Source organism: Oryx dammah, unplaced genomic scaffold (genome assembly GCF_014754425.2).
Source record: "Oryx dammah isolate SB20612 unplaced genomic scaffold, SCBI_Odam_1.1 HiC_scaffold_21, whole genome shotgun sequence".
Lineage (NCBI taxonomy): Eukaryota > Metazoa > Chordata > Mammalia > Artiodactyla > Bovidae > Oryx > Oryx dammah.
In genome coordinates, this window is record NW_024070205.1 from 65251090 (window position 1) to 65266874 (window position 15785).

The following is a 15785-nucleotide window of genomic DNA, read 5'->3' on the forward strand; positions in this document are numbered from 1 at the left end:
TCTTTTTGCCATGAAGTGATGGGACCAGATGACATGATCTTAGTTTTTTAAATGTTGAGTTTTAAGCCAGCTTTTTCACTCCCTCTTCACTTTCATCATGAGGCTCTTCAGTTCCTTTCCTCGTTGCTTTCTGCCATATTATCTGCATATCTGAAGTTATTGATATTTCTCCTGGCAATTTTGATTGCAGCTTGTGCTTCATCCAGCCTGGCATTTCACATGATGTACTCTGCACATAAGTTAAATAAGCAGGGTGACAGTATACAGCTTTGATGTCCTCCTTTCCCAATTTGGAACCAGTTTGTTGTTCCATGTCCTATTCAAACTGTTGCTTCTTGCCCTGCTTACAGATTTCTCAGAAGGCAGGTAAGGTGGACTAGTATTCTCAACTCTTTAAGAATTTTCCACAGTTTGTTGTGATCCACACAGTCAAAGGCTTTGGCATAGTCAATAAAGCAGAAGTAGATGTTTTCTGGAACTCTTGCTTTTTCGATGATCCAGCAGATGTTGCAATTTGATCTCTGCTTCCTCTGCCTTTTCTAAGCAGGCTCTAGGTTCATAGAACTAGGACTAGATCTACCATGTGATCCACCAACTCCACTACTTGGCATATACCCTGAGAACTTTTATATTCAAAGCCACTGGAATAATTTTCACAAAGATCCCATCCACATGTAGAAAATGCTGGTTTATGTGAATCCAATTCCACAAATGATTAGTGAATTGTAATTTTGTCTGAGATACACGCTAGGTCTAGCACAGAGGCAGGTAGGTTTTTACTCCTGCCATTCAAAGCAGGGCATTCACCTAGAGTAGATGTTTCTTCCCCAAGACAGCCTAAAAGTGATGCACTCCCAGCTCTCAATGCAAGTTAAATGACTGCAGGAGTAAAAGACAGGTTAATGCCAGCCATATTGGGGGCATTCCTTTTTCTTTACGGGATCCACCAATCTCAGATTCCAGAGAACAATTTCATCACCATTATGAGATTTACTTATTTTCATTTTTGCCTTGGCTGCCTATTGCAAATTAGGATGTGGCCAAGTCTTTTCTGATTTGAAATCACACTTTCTATTTACTCTGCTTAATGGTGTCATCTTCAGAGGGGTGTGTGTGTGTGTGTGTGTGTGTGTGTGTGTGTGTGTGTGTGTGTGTGTGTGAAGACATATAATGGGAGAGGCTAAAACCAAACATGTTTCTTCTCTTTTGACTCTGAAATGATTCAGAGCAGCAGATGTAAAGGTGAAAGTAATTTGCTGTACTCTTCACCTTCCACACTTCTGAGAAGAGAAACATGTGTTGCTCATAAGTAGGCATGATGTTCATATGAACATTACAGAAAAGATGAAATGAAGAGTATTTCAGCTGAAATTGGCTATACTAATACAAACTGTTTTTATATAATCCTAGTACCCTAATATGGTTTGAGTTTCCAGCTTCAATTTATTTTTAAGTTTAAAATAGCAAAAGTATGGCACAAAACTCCTTTATATTTAACCAAATAGAAGACATACATCAAAAACTAGATCATGACTAATATGTGAAAAACTAGATCATGCCTAATGCACAGCGTGGTAACTATAGTTTATTATATTATAGTTTATATTTGCTGAGAGGGTGGATCTTGAGAGTTCTCATCACAAGTAAAACATTTTTGTGACTATGTATTGTGATAAATATTGGCTAGAATTATAATGGTCATTTTGCAATGTATACAAATATCAAATCATTATGTTGTACATCTGAAATGAATATAATCAAATGTATATAATCAATTATACATGTTGATTTATAACTCAATTAAAAAAATAGTTTGTTCTAAGACAGAAGTCCCAGTTCACTATTTTCCATAATAAGATATGTGTGTGTGTGTGTGTGTGTGTGTGTGTGTGTGTATTTTGAATGAATTAATAGTAGAAAGATGTGTAACTCTATGATGATCTAATTTAGAAGTATTATTGAGGCCAGGATAAGAAAGAAGATAATTTGAATGTAAAGCCTGAACAGTAAATCTCAAAATGTGAAGAGTGCTAAGGAAAGGCTGAAGTATGAGCCCAATTTTAATAGTTATGATGCCAGAAACGGAGGTAGGGAATCTCAGTCTTATGGAATATAATACTAACCTAATATTGTATCAACAATAAGTCCAATTTCCTCTAGAAAAGCACCTGAATCCATAAGAAGGGACAAAACAGGACACTTGATATTAAGTTTCTGTGTGATGGGCCAATTTTTTCACTCTCATTCGAAGTGGTTTTTTTTTTCCTATTAGTGAAATGAAAGGAATATTCACAATGTCTTACTTTTTTCAGAAAAATACTTTGAAACAAACTGCTTTAATCTAAAATATGCTAATAGAACATGTATTTAAGAATCATACTAGACTATGCCTCCTCAGGCAGATATCAAAAGTCATTTTTGAAAGCTAAAATATAATATAAAATGCAGTCACTGAATTTTTACATGGATTCTTTATAAAATTAAAAAAAAACTATTTACATGACTTGTTAAAACTACATAATGACTAAATTATCATGGCGGCATCAATATTGGAGAGGGTTTTTTTTTCCCTTCCAACAGATTTATTATTTTTATTCATGTATCTAAAGTTGTTAAGTGAATGTTGGTCAGTCATGTCCCACTCTTTGTGACCCCATGGACCATACAATCCATGGAATTCTCCAGGCCAGAATACTGGAGTGGGTAACCTTTCCCTTCTCTAGGGGATATTCCCAACCCAGGGATGGAATCCAAGTCTCCTGCATTGAAGGTGGGTTCTTTACCAGCTGAGCCACAAGGGAAGCCCTCAGGTATCTTACATTGTTTCAATATCATTCTCTTTTTAGAAGCAATTAAGATTGTTTATCTTGAAAAATTACACAGGAACTTTAGAAATTCTAGAAAAATCTGAGATCTTTATTTTCAGATATCAAGTTCACTAAGTAAAAGTCTTTAAATTACAAAACTATGTTCAAAACAAATTCAAATAATGACCCTACAAAAAAAAAAAATGCAGTCAGTTCTACGGCATGTTTACAAACACAGCTTCTCTATGGGACTTCCTCGGTGGTCCAGTGACTAAGACTCAAGGCTCCCAGTGCAGGAGGCTCGGGTTCAATGTCTGGTGAGAAAACTAGACCCCATGAACTGCAACCAAGATCCAGTGCAGCCAAATGAATAAATTTTGGAGCTTCCTTGGCAGCTCAGTGGTAAAAAATATCTGTCTGTAATGCAGGAGACCCAGGTACGATTCCTGGGTCAGGAGGATCTCCTGGAGAAGTGAATGGCTAACCACTCCAGTATTCTTGCCTGGAGAATCCCATGGACAGAGGAATCTGGTGGGCTACAGTCTACAGGGTAGAAAGAGTCAGGTAACCAACACTGAGCAACTAACACTTTCTTCAAAAAGAGACCATCAAGAACTATGCCTCAGTGGAATCTCATGGTTAGAAATAAAATTATAGAATTTCCTGTCATCTTCATTTAATAAATAGGGACTCAGAGACAAAGAGAGGTGATACCATTTTATACATTTATACAAAAAGTAAATGATAGATACAGGCCTGAAACCTAGATTCTATAATTCCAAGTTCTATAAACCTTAGTTCTGTAATTCTTAGTTCTTGGTCTTCTCTCTATCCTACCCTTAGTTCCATTCACCTCTCTATTCTATGAGCAGGATTAAATTAACATAATGCCAAAAATAAGTAGTTTAACTCTTTAAGCTAAAGGTCAAGTGAAAAAAGATGATTTAAAACCTTTTCAGTACAGTATAATGACTACATGGTCACACCTAAAAATAAGGATTTGCAAACATAATTTCAACATTTATAATGGAAAAACAGTGCTCTGGATTTCATTTTATACATGTTTAAAAAGTTAGGAAAGAAAATGAAGAATAGGACAACACATTTCATCTCCTCCATAGATGGCATAGTTAACCTAACAGATCAACAAAGAAGTCCGTATTCTGTCAAATATTTGAGTGTTATCAGGGAGCTATCAAGGAGGATTGAGGTTTACTGGATAGGTGCTGTGACCCAGGTTGCTTACACATGAGCTTGGGGCCAGGGGCCTCTGGTACCCAGGGCAGGCGAGTGTTTCTCAGCTCCTTGTCACCCAGTGTAACTTCTGAGATCCCACAATCAGGCTCCCTCTGGAAAGAGTGGTCTCAGCAGCAGCACCTAAGGCACCATGCCCTATCCTCTGAGCCTCCCAGATACTCAGCACAACCCAGGGCCTCCGTTCCCAGCCCCTCCACTAGACCTGCCCTTACTCCCTCACTGCCCAGCACATGAGGCCATAAAGCACACCCTGTGGGATCCAACTGTACCTTGTTTGCATTTAACATGGTCAAAAATAATATCCGCTATGGGAACACTAGAGAAAAGCCTGAAGGTTAATATGGAACCACAGGGCTTTATCTGAAGCCCTTGAGTGAAATGTATCTGAGTTTAGTTTTTCAGATTTCATAGGAAAAATGAGATATATATATATATATATATATATATATAGTATACCTTATGTTATATCCTCGGTGGAGTCTAAGTCATCAACTCAAACACATCAATGCCCTTGAAACGCAACATATGAATATTTCCATTAAATACAAAAATAAAAACTAGAGCCTCATGTCTTTCCAGGGCAGGACAAGTTTTGAAACCTAAAGTGCTAAGAGAAAAATGGCTTAATTTCAGAACGCTGGGATTTTGAAATTTCTGATACAGTGCTTAACATTGCAAGAACTGAAATGTATCTAGCTGGAAGGTTTCTGTGGTTCAAAGAAGAACTGTGGTTCAAAGATCTGTTTACACTCTTATTCTGCTATATTAAAAAATATATATTTTTACATCCATAGGTTTTTTAAAGGTTTCTAAAATAATTTCATTTATATAGGAGATATTCTTTTCAATGTACACATTTGAAATAAGGAAGATATTAGATTATAATGATCAAGTACAGATTTTCTTGATAAATGTGTCAAACAGACTAAAAAGGCTTTTATAGTACATTCAATGAGATATGGACACACATGCGGTGCTCTCTAAAGTAGAAGAGTTAGACTGCCGTATACAGAGAGGTATGATTTCTACAAAACTGAAGATGAATAGGATACCTGGGTACTATGATGTGAATAAACAATGAAGAGATAGATTTGGTACAATGGTTAGAAGATGCAAGCTCACAAATTGTGACTCTTGACCAGGAAGGCATTCCCAAGTATCATGTTTTATCCACTGGTTCTGTATTCTTGGGAAACAGTGAGTTCTCAATCCACTGATACATTGAAAGAAAGGGGTGATGACCATTTGACAGTAGTTTTATACATACGGATTGCACAGCATGCATTAAATATCATTGATTTGAATAGATGAATGCTAAGGACATTTTTAATCATTAGAATCTTTGACTTTATGTTTTAAAAAGTAATAATAAAATGCAAAGAAAGTTATTATCCCTTTGCTTTTTATAAGTATGAAAAAGTATTCTCATGTGTAATGGATTTAAGGATTGTTGTAAAAAAACTTTTATACAATGAATAATCTTTTAAAGATTGCATTTTGTGAGGAACTGCTTTATAACTTTAAATGGGTGTGTTTATTTAAAGCTAATGTTCGATTCTGTTTTGGAGCAATAGTAGTGTGTGTCTTTAAGATAAGACAGCCACGCACAAGCCCACAGCCAAGTCCAGCCTTTGCTAATTTCAGACTGACAGGGAGGTAGTTTAATTAATGAGCTAGCTGCTAATATCTATTTAAGTGAGCAGCCAAAGAAATGTCTTTTAGAAAAAGGACTTGCAAATGAAAGGCAGGCCATTCTCGATGCCTCTTTTCAATTGTGTCAAAAAAGAAGAAAACAAAGAGACTGCACTTATTTGGAAAAGAGAAGACTACTAAAAAAAGAGCAGAGACAGACACAAAAGTAATTGTATGTCTGCAAATATATATTGCAGTTTAGAGATACTGATGCCTTCACAACAGACTTGTACATAAGTGAACTACTTCCACATATCGTGAAAACTCTGCCTTGACCATGGGTAAATCATCCTGAATATATACATATATATATATATTGGAATATTGAAGTCACTCAGTCTTGTCCGACTCTCTGTGACCCCATGGACTATATATATAGCCCACCAGGCTCCTCCGTCCATGGGATTCTCCAGGCAGAAATACTGGAGTGGGGTTGCCATGTCCTTCTTCAGGGGATCTTCCCGACCCAGGGATTGAACCCAGGTCTCCCGCATTACGGGGCAGACGCTTTACCCTCGTTTTACCCTCTGAGCCACCAGGGAAGCCCTCAGCTGAAAAGCTTTAGTAATTCTTTAATAGTAACCAAAGAGCATGAAACTGTCTCCTACACCTATAATCAAGGTTACAAGCTTTTACTCTTAAACTAAAATGGTTAATTAATGTTTTTCATAAGTTTGTTGATACAATAAATAGTACACTTTTTATATTTACATGGCATTTGTTTATGGAATATTAAGAGAGATAGATGAAAGGAAAATAAACACTGCATGATCACTCTTGGAGTAATCTTTTTCAACCAACACTTGCTGGACATCTATGTATTTCATACATCACTTTAGTCTGAGGCAAATTGCAAGGATAAATATTACTAATTAATTGATATAAAACTCTTCTCTAGGCCAAATGAACTTCAGTGGATAATGTTTACATCTTAAGTCTAATTATGGAATTATAATTCCAGTTGAAAATAATAGGGAAAATAAGCAATTTATAGAAAAAGTAATCTCAGTAATCTCAGTTGTTACTTCTGTGAAAGAATGTTTTGATGATAGAAGCTGAATAAACGTATTCTACTGAAAATCATAAATATTTCATATAAATTACAGCTTTAACTTTGGAAGTTAAAACATGAAGGTGAGGATTCTTTTACTGTTCATGTTATATGCTTGTTAAAATAAAAACCATAGTAACCTAATCTTAATTTTATAACTAATAGTTTGGAATATTATTGGAAAAAAATTTTAAATACTGCAATTAAATAGCAATTGCATCATTGTACACTAGGTCATTTCAGTCATGTCCGACTCTTTGTGAACCTATGAACTGTAGCCCATGAGGCTCCTCTATCCATGGGATTCTCCAGGCAAGGATACAGGAGTGCATTGCCATGCCCTCCTCAAGGCGGATCTTCTCGACCCACGGATCAAACCTGCATCTCTTAGGTCTCCTGCATTCGCAGGCAGATTCTTTACCGCTAGCGCCATTACTTTTATATTAAAACAAAGAAGACATAATAAATGCCATTTTAGGACCTGTTCTTACTTACAATGAGAAATACAATGCTAAAGAATTTTTTTTCATAACAGTCCTTTTAAACACACACACTCTCAAGAAAAAAGCCAAGGAAACTCTTTAAAAACTATTATTACTCAACTTTTTCACTTGAGTCTTAAACTTTGCATTTTTGGAATAGTGCCCAGTTTAAAAAAAAAATGCATGTTAACAATTCAAAACCCACAGAGCAATGATAACAAGAGAAAACGATACTGATAATGTTGGCAATTAAATTTATAAAAAGATCATAGAGATAAGGGTAGCAAAGAATTAGAGTGCTTGGTAAGATGAAACTAGAGAAACAAATAATCAAATAATGTATTTGTCTGAATGCCAAAAAATCATAATTGTTATTTTCTCTTCTATAAATAATTATATGAACTAGGAATTCTGTTCATTTTTTTCAGTACAACAGAAACAAATGTGAATGTACTTTAGGCTAAGTATTATTATTTATAAATGCTATTAATTGTTGCAAAGCATGTATTTACTTATCATGAGGCTATATACAATCCCCATTAAGAACTCACTTTTCTGAAATTCCATTATAACTGCTAAAGCCTTGAATTAATATATCTATTTTCTTCCTCACTGAAATTTTTCCATTGTCAACTAAAAGATACAAAGTATGAATTCATATGTAGATTCAATTGTGAATTAGAATTGAATATCAAAAATTTAAATTTATTTTATGCTTTGCTCTCAAAATTGGAGATGTAATTAGAGTTGTTGAGTAGATATATTTAATTAATTTGTTATTTATATATAAACTCACTACCTAGAATACTCTCCTTAATTTATCACTGAATGGTATTGTGCTAACAGACTAATGGAAGGATTTATGGAAACTCAACCAACTAGGAAAAATAGCTTCCTCACTATAGGCCTTACAGTATAACATACACAAAACAGAAAAGAATTGAAGTAATGAGGAGAATGGAAGTTATTACAAAATTTAGATTTAGGTACCCATGAACACAGAGTAATCTGAGAGATTTTTAGATATTATTTTTAAAAAGTATTTATAAGTGACTTTTGCAAAAGACAAAAGGCTGCAGATAGGAGAATTAACCTCAATTGATTTTAATGCTTATCAATTTGTTCTGATATTTTCCCATTTTGCTTTTGGGATTGCTAACATTGAAGTTTATAACTCAAAAGATCTTTAGAAATCTAGAGCATCCTTAATTTTACAAAAGAGGATACTGAAGCCTGAGAAATTAACTTACAAGCCTGAGGTTAAACAGTTTGGTTAGTGACAAAGAATCAATTCAAGTCTCCTCGCTTACATTCAAGAGGGTATATTTTCAATGAGATGAGCTTGATTTTGAAACCAAGCAGCCCAAATGTAACGTGAGCAACTTCTTGTTCTAGGAATATAAAGGCAAATAGAAATAAAGAAATAAGATGAGGTATATAAAATTTTAAAATTAAAATAGAAACTAGAAAGGTCCTGCCTCCAAGGCACTCATACCTCAGAGGAGACAACAGGTTTTGATATTAGAGCAGTATCAAAGGTACAAGGACAGATATTCAGGGATAGGAGGGGTAAACAAAAGGGAAAGGGTTTAAGTATTTATTTTGCTAACCTGTAAACTGGGAATTATTTCAAGAGGGTTGGTTGGATGATTTAATGACATAACATGTGAAAGTACAATCATGTAATAAAATCACAGGATTTAGTTCCATCTTTTCTTAGTCTACACTATACGGATACTCCATCTGTTGTTATTTAGTAGCTAAGTTGCATTCCAACTCTTTTGTAACCCCATGGATTGTAGCCCACCAGGCTCCTCTGTTCCATGGAAATTTTCAGGCAAAAATACTGGTGAGGGTTTCCATTTCTTTCTCCAAGGAATCTTCCTGACCCAGGGATTGAACCAATGTCTCCTGCATAGGTAAGCGGATTCTTTACCGCTGAGCCATCAGGGAAGATATACATGCTCCATAAAACACTGTTATCCACTAGAGGGTATCATATGGACTTTAACATATTAGATCATCTTTTTTACATTTTATGGCCTTTTCTGTTAGGTGCAATTTTGTTTTAAGTAACTTTGCTATAAGAAGCATATTTTAGTAAATGTTTTATTCCAATTATTTTTGGAGCTTGAAATATTTACATCATTACATTAACTATATTTTTCTGTAGCTACCTTGTTTTAAGTTATGTTTATCATTTTTATTTAACCTTTAAGCTTTTATATGTTTGTTTTTATATGTAGCAAGGAAATTTAAGATGTAATGCTGATTTTTATATCTACTCTTAAGATTTGCAATAATATTTGAACTTATTTTTCCCAGTTCCTATTTTTAGAATTTAAATAAACACAAATTTTCCCACTCCACTTAATGCTACAAAGATAGATTTCACTGCCTTCTGGGCTCTTCCCTTTCCTGTTCCAAATTTACTTCTGGGCATCTTTGTCACTGACACATAATCGTTAATGTCAGTAATCACTTATTTCCTCCTAGACTGGCCAGAATTTGCAAATAAAACATGTCAATTAGTAAAAGTAGAGTGTAAATAAACAAATTAATTTTTAGTATAAGTATGTCCCAAATATTGCATGCTGTGCTGTGCTTAGTCGTGTCCAACTCTTTGCAACCATATGAACTGTAGCTCACCAGGCTCTTCTGTCCATGGGGGTTCTCCAGCAAGAATAGCGGCATGGATTGTCATGCCTTCCTCCCAGGAGATCTTCCCAACCCAGAAGGGCTTGAACCCAGGTCTCCTGCATTACAGATGGATTCTTTCCCTTCTGAGCAACCAGGAAACTCCAAGAATACTGGAGTGGGTAGCCAATCACTTCTCCAGGGGATCTTGGGTCATGCTTATCTGCCAAAACCCCTACCTACCACACTATTCTTGAGAACTACCATCTCCAAATATCATGGAAAAGAGAGAAATTGAATATTTATACTCTGGTTGCATCACAAGACAGAGTTCTGCAAGAGAGAGACAACTGTACAGTTCCTATTTGGAGCCAACTGGGTTTCTGAGCAGGTAGCTGATAGTAATGATATAATTCCCAACTGTATTTACAGTAAGTGTCACCTCTGTCAAGGCTACTGGGCTTGCTCTATCTTAAGCATTAAACTATATTTGCTAATCATTGATTCATATAACCATTAAAATGCTTCTCATATTCTGGCAGAAAGTTGAATACCAACCAAGTTACTGTGTTATGAGCTTTCAATACCCCTGAATAGTCACTGGAAGGACTGATGCTGAAGATGAAACTCCAATACTTTGGCCACCTGATGTAAAGAGCTGACTCATTGGAAAAGACCCTGATGTTGGAAAAGACTGAAGGCAGGAGGAAAAGGCACAATAGAGGATGACATGGTTGGATGTCATCACCAACTCAACGGACATGAGTTTGAGTAAACTCCTGGAGTTGGCGATGGACAGGGAGGCCTGGCATGCTGCAGTCCATGGGGTGGCAAAGAGTTGGACATGACTGAGCAACAGAACTGTTGAATTTACACTATTTTAAATAGAAAAATTAAAGTGATGCTATAAAGGACTCCTATTTAGTAGACATTTTAAACCAGAATCTCCTTTTTTCTTTAAAAAATATATACATTCTTAATGTTCTTTTGTAAATGATATCATGATTACTATATCATGATTATTTAGTGATTTACTATATAGTGATTATTTATATCACTAATAAATACCTGTCCAATTTATATTCCTGATGAAAAAATACTTATATCAATTATATGTGGTACATAGAAAACCTTCCCAAAACTTAGAGGCTTAAAGAAAGATTCAGTGTTTGCTTATTCATGATTCTGTGAATGAATGAGCACTATGAGCTGGGCTCAGCTGTCTGATTCTTCTGGTATGCCTATTCATTAATGTGGTTTTCAGTTTTCTACCAGATCAGCTAGGTCTGAGTATCCTGGGATGGCCCCACTTCCTCATGTGGTGATTTTTTCTGTCTGGAGGCTGTCAGGTCCAAAACACCTCATCTGGCCTGGTTCCTCTCTGCTCTGTGTGGTTTCTTCTGCTCTATCGGTCTAGACTGAACTTCTTCAAAGGTTGTTTTCAGATCTGATTCAATGCAAGGCAAGTGCACAGGCACTTTTATAAGCTTCTACTTGCATCATATTTACTGATGCCACACTGACAAGAGAAGGCGAAGGCCAAGCCCAAAGCCAATAGCCCAAAGCCAAATATGCAAAGTCGTAGAGATGGGGAGATCTGAGTCACTATGAGATGTGATTGTAACAATCTGACACAATTTTATTAGGTCTCTGGCAAATAAATCAAGGATATATTTATTGAACAAACCTGACTAATAAATGTGAACAGAGAAAGACGTAAGTTGTGCAAAGGGTTTGTTTTTATATATTAGAAGATTTAATTGCAAAGATGTGGTCAATTATCTATGGAAACTTTTGGTTTTACTTAACTGTGGTAAAATGATTAATGAATTTAATTTCAAAAGTATGGGTTTTAATTATTTTTTAACAGTATGTTTAAAATCTCTGGATGGTAGCTTTTTGAAATTGATACGGTATCATCAATAAAGGGCTACAGTAAAAATCACATATTAAAAAAAAGGAAGATCTTTGTAAGCAACAAGGAAAAATTTGTTTTTTTGTTCAGAAATGCATGTATATGTACCAAAATATAATTTTGTATCAGAGCACATAATTGAAGATTCCTATAGAATGCAAAAGGGCTTAATAAACTCTAATATTGAATTTGCAAATAACTCAAAGAAAAAATTAATCTACTTAATCTGAGGATTTCAGTTTTTTAATTCAAAGCTGACACAATATGTATTTACTTATTAAATGATTATGAAATATAAAATCCATATGAATAACTGTCTAAAATATTTAGAGTCTATACATGAGTGTAACAACTAAGCAGTTTAAGAGTATTGTTATTATTTTAGAGATCACTCGTTTTCCCTTAAAAATCCCATCCTTCTCCCATCCTCATGGAGATAACTGCTATCTTGACTTTTGTTATAGTCTTTTCCTTGGAAATTTTTAGGTATTACCAACCATGTTTAGGTATGCATATCTAAATGTAATTTAGTTTTGCCTGTTTTGTGAGCTTCGTGTAATAAAAACAGATTATGTGCAAATGTTTCCTGTGTTATGCTTCTTGAACTTAACATTCTGCTTGGGAGGTTCATCCAGGATCCTGCTGGTGGCTACACCCTTGTTAACGTTAATATACCCGAATTAATCAGGGGTTTGGTTGTTTAATGCTTTTAATTCTAGGAAATACCTACATATCTGAAAGTGTTTTCCTCCTAGAAATGTAATATTTTTGCCTTTCTTATTTAGATTTTTATTCCCTATAAAGTAGATTTGTGAATATGATACTGGAAAGAGATCTCATTTCTATTTTTCTCATGTGTGTGCTCTCGGTTACTCAGTCATGTCGGACTCTTTTTGACCCAGTGGACTATAGCTCACTAGGCTCCTCTGTCCACAGGATTTTCCAGGCAAGAATACTGAAGTGGGTTGTCGTTTCCTCCTCCAGGGCATCTTCCCAACCCAGGAACTGAGCCGGCGTCTCTTGCATTTCTTGCGTCTCCTGCATTCCAGTTTGTATCGTTACCATCGAGCCACCTGGAAAACTGCTTTTCACACATGGCTACCCAAACTGCAGAACCATTTATTCAAAACTCTCCCCTACCCCACATTCTACCCCTGTCATGAAGTGTCCAAACACTTACTTTTTTTCTAGACTATCTTATCCCTTCCAAGTCATTCTTTAAATATAATTTTTCTCAGGGAACATTACCAAGAAGACCAATAAGGCATCATATTTATCCCTATTGTCTCTTATTCTCACTCAAATTTTGCTTTGAAAAATCGCTCTGAGGAAGCAAGCTAAATTGTAGTAAAATGATACATAGTAATATTATTCTTTAATGTTATAAGAAAAGCATCATTACTCCCCCCACCATGATTTTCTTACACATGTAGTTAAAAAAAGAATGGTAAAAGTTAGGGGGGAAAAAAAGACTTTTATTTTCTAGCAACGTATATGAAGATTTACACATGAGAAATATCTTTTTTGTGGGATAAAAATCACCATCTATTTTATCTTAGAATTCATATCCCTGGTTCAAGATAATAGTGTCAGAAATACTAAAAGTGTGTCCCTTGTTCAGAGCCCCTATAATTTATTAAAAGGATGAGGATTTCTGTGGTGTGGAAGAAATTATATGTTTGCTGGTGGGCCTACTGACTGAGGGTGTTTCTAGACATAATAACTGCCATCACAAGGCTTCCACTTATTAAGGGGCCAAGTGTACTCCTATTTTGTGCTTTACATGGGCAAAATTTCTCCAGGCATAGTTCACTTTCTAAAAGTGAGAACACTTACTTAAAATGCTTACCCTAAGTTCCATTATCCATCTTTAGCTAAAATATAGCGGAAAATCCAATCTTTAATATTTAACCAAATAACAATTTAAGTGTTAGCAACCTCATTCTAGGTCTTCAATTCAATGATCTGCTCATAAAGTAATCACGTCATATTTTTGACATAGGTTCAGAATAAAATCTAAACATATAACACACTTCAATTTAAAAATAAGACTTGATAGTTGACACAAATGCACACTTTCAAGGAAAAAAAAAAAATGGTGGTTCCTTTTACTTTAAGTCCTAACTATGATTCTGGCAATGTTCAGTTGTTATGATCTTGTTGTTCTATATTTGAGATGAAAAGAAAAATATGTTACTGGAAAAGAAGATAAAATGAAGACTGACAACTGAAAGAAATTTGACCTAATTATTCAGGCTTAATATGTTGTACATTTATAACTAAAGCATTTCAGATATTATGTCAACGCAATAACTCACAAAAAGAAGATTATGACAGTAATAAGCACTTGTAGATAAAATGATAAATGATAAAATAATAAATTTAGTGCTTAATAGTGAAAAATACTAATTTTCCACTTATGTGTCTTAGATATTCACTAATTCAGTAATTAAATATTTATGAAACATGTCTCTAAAAATTATTAAGATAAATATTTAACACAGAGGTAAGAACTAAACAAAGCCAGAAATCCATTCTAATCTTTGAATTTAGATTCTCAAGTTCTCAAAAATAAGGTCAACTTCACTAGGGAAAACTCATACCCATATTAACCCATCTATTATATCAAAGAGATAGGTAGCAGCATTCTCTGAAATGTGAAGAAATACTCGTTGGACAGATGAAATATCTCACAGTGCCAAGGCAAATGGAATCCTCATGAGTATACTACACCGTTCATTTTATAGCAACCATCACTGATCATAGCATCATCAGCCAATGTGTCAAAGGTTATATAAGTTGTAGTCTGGTCCAGGCAGAAGGACAGGGACATCTTATTCCATTGTTTATAAATAAACAAGTCCCGTTTATGTTTATTTAAACCACAAGAGTAAAAACATAAGAAGGATGAGGAGTAGACAGTTACTGAAGGTCTTTATGAATAGAGAAACATGAAAACAACAGGGAATGCATGAACCCTACAAACCAATCCCAAGGCATTGTTTTCTTTATTACCTTTCACTGCGGTGATCCAAAAATTGCCTCTTTCATTCAGCCAAGAACCTCTGTACACATGTCAAGCCATGTTTGCAACTCACAGCCAATCAATCGATAATCCAAACCTCAACAATCACACACAAGACAACACCTGAGACCTCCCAACAGAGATGCCATGGATCATTGAGACATGCTCTGGCCTCCGTCTGTTTGAGAGCATGTTAAAAATTTTTCTTCAGAATGCTGAAACAGAAGACAATCTTATTCTCTGAAATTTAATAGCTTCACTCAGTCTGTGAAAGAAATCTGGCTAAACCCACAAAAACATGTAAAAATGATTATAACTGGAATCATAATATATAGACTGCTTCCTGGTGCATTTCAGAAAGGAAATCTTTAATATTTGTCATTTCATTTACTAGTGTAGAATAATTCTTTTTTGCAGACTTGTGACAGTGCTCTGGCTGCCTGGAATAAAGGGACACACTCACATAGAGCAAGAACTGTGTGATGCCTTACAGAACATGTTCAGTACCCTCAGTCTCTTTTGTAAATATGCATGGCTGATCGGATTTATACATTTCTCTGAATGCTATATGAAAGACTACATACAGATCAGAAGCACAGTGCCCTCTGGTGCACATATAACATAAAATAAAATATTTATATAACAGGAACTACACAGATACCGACACCAATACAAAATGAAATGTTGCTTTTGCATGCATGCTAAACCAATCACTGGGAATTGTAAACTTCTATCATGAAAAAACAAACCAAACCGATAACCTTCATAAAACGTTCTTTATGGCATAGATCAATGCAATCTAACCGATTCAGGCAACCACTTGTATACCCCTCTACTTAATGGATTCACTGCATTTGTGGGAAGCAAGCAGTCTGACAGATTTAATGTATGACTCCTTTTGTGTAACTTATTTAGATCC

At 35.1% G+C, this 15785-nt stretch overlaps 1 protein-coding gene across 3 annotated transcripts in view; it reads right to left on the bottom strand.

The window, feature by feature from the left end:
• Positions 1 to 15785, bottom strand: part of BRINP3 (BMP/retinoic acid inducible neural specific 3) — a 480300-nt gene that overhangs the window by 439399 nt on the left and 25116 nt on the right. The window lies entirely within an intron of this gene.